Source organism: Nanorana parkeri, unplaced genomic scaffold (assembly GCF_000935625.1).
Source record: "Nanorana parkeri isolate BGI_ZX_2015 unplaced genomic scaffold, ASM93562v1 scaffold1080, whole genome shotgun sequence".
In the NCBI taxonomy this organism is placed as follows: Eukaryota; Metazoa; Chordata; class Amphibia; order Anura; family Dicroglossidae; genus Nanorana; species Nanorana parkeri.
Genome location: NW_017307348.1, coordinates 58220 through 60368, shown reverse-complemented (window position 1 = coordinate 60368; position 2149 = coordinate 58220).

Here is a 2149-nt window from a genome sequence, read left to right as displayed (position 1 = left end):
GAGAGCAATAATTTTAGGGCCATCAATCACTGATAACACTAAACTGATGAGCGGTAAAAGCTTTTAAAGTGTCGCCAATGGCCAATTTTGGGTATTGTAGTTTTTTGAGGTTTTCGCGCACGTGCAATTTTAAGGCTTGACATGTTTGGTATCTATTTACATGACGTGACCCCGTCTTTTATATTTTACTAAAAAATTGGGTAATAATAAATGTTTTATCATTTAATATAGGGGAAACTGTTTCTGTTTTAAAAATTTCAATATATTTTTCCTTAATATATTAAAAAATAAAAACCCCAGTGGTGAATAAATACCACCAAAAGAAAGCTCTATCTGTCCCCAAAAAATGGTATAAAATTCATTTCAGTACAGCGTTGCATGACGGAATAAATGTCAGTCAAAGTACCACAGCGCTGAACACTGAAAAATGGCCTGGATGTGAAGGGGGTTTAACACCCCGGACTTCAAGTGGTTAAAGGGGGGGAAGGGGGTGCAGAGAATCCAGCACAGATAACTGTCAGGCCTGACCCCTGCTGATACATTGAACACATCGTACATATGCAGGGAATTGTATTGGGAATCAGGTAAGTGAGAGCAGAGACCTTCCCGGGGATATTAGACTTTTATATTACACTGTATCACATTAGACTAACACCAAAGTCCGCTTTCCACTAGTTTCCGTGTCACATGACTGGGCGCTCTATCTCTTCTCGATGGTTTGCCTGACTTTCCTACAGTCCCTTACGTCTTCTCTATGGTCTTTTTCCTCTTGACGTTCTACACGTGAGCATGTAAGTGAGAGTACACACAGGAGAGGGATCGGCTTCAGCGAAGGGCTAATGCAGGTGTAGCGGCGTCCAGTCCCCTGCCTGTATGTCATCCCAGAGACAACGTGCGGTGTCTTGTGCCGGAAGTTTTTACTATAGACAGAAAACCGGAGCTGCTATTGTGTTTTATGGTGAAGTCTGGGAACAGCTGTACACAAACTGTTATGGCGCCACCTAGTGGGCATCGCATTGTATAATCAGAGCTGCGTGCTTGGTTCTGGCAGCTGGAGGACTTGCCGGTTCTGTTTTCTCTCATTTAGAACCATCTGAGACAAATGTATTCCAAACAATGTTGAGGGGGCTGGCATTCGGCATAGACTTTAAAGTGTAACTGAAGCCAAAACTTTTTTTTTATTAATTTCTTTTACTTTTAGATAAGGAAGGGTTATAACCCTTGTCATCTTTTTTGCCAAACGTGTCCCACTGGTGAGATTTTGCTTCACTTCCTGTAAAATTACTACAACAGGAAGTGAGAGGAAATCCCTCCATATGGAGGAAAATCCTTAATGGTCAGCAGGTTCATCAGAACTAGTGTCCCCTTTGGAAGATTTTCCATCTGCTTCTGTTCTGGTGACAACCCACAATTTGGGATTGTCCTTCACTTTCAGAGATAACAGCCACCAGGACAAATAGAGAGGGTTAATCTCTAAAGAGATGACACAGACAGCGATAAACCTGCCAGGCGTTCTTATCCCTCTCCACTAAAAAAAAAAATGTTGGATTGGGTTGCAGCGCAAATAATAATTTCACCTTTTGCAAAAAAAATCCTAAATCCACCCACTGTGATTAAAAACAATAAGGGGAATTTATCAACACTGGAGTAGACAGAAGCTGGAGCAATAACCAGTGCGCTTCAATGTCTCAACTTCAAAGCTGAAAAGAGATTATAAATTGGTTGCCATGGGCAACTGCACCTGATTCTGTCTTCTCCAGTTATGATGAATTCCCCTGAATGTGTATTTTTTTTAATTTGGATAATGCGTGCAATGCACAGGTTGGGGGACCCTGTTGTATGTTATACCCGAAATATAGGAACAGGTGGGAATTAGCCTATAAGACCAGTGCGTGTTCATACCTTTCCTGGGAATTAGTATATGATGTTATTGCAGGTTTATTCTACTACTATGATGTAATATGTGAGGTCACAGCTCTAGGAAGGTAATAATGCAGGCTGGGGCCTGAAAAGGAAGACGAGTAGCTCCTCGTAGCTCCTAAATATTCCATTCCTGTGAAAATAAAAACACGTTAGAACATTGATCTTTGTCGGGGCGCCAAGTGTGCTTTGGCTTCTAGTAGTTCTGGGGTAGTGAGGCTTGAACCTA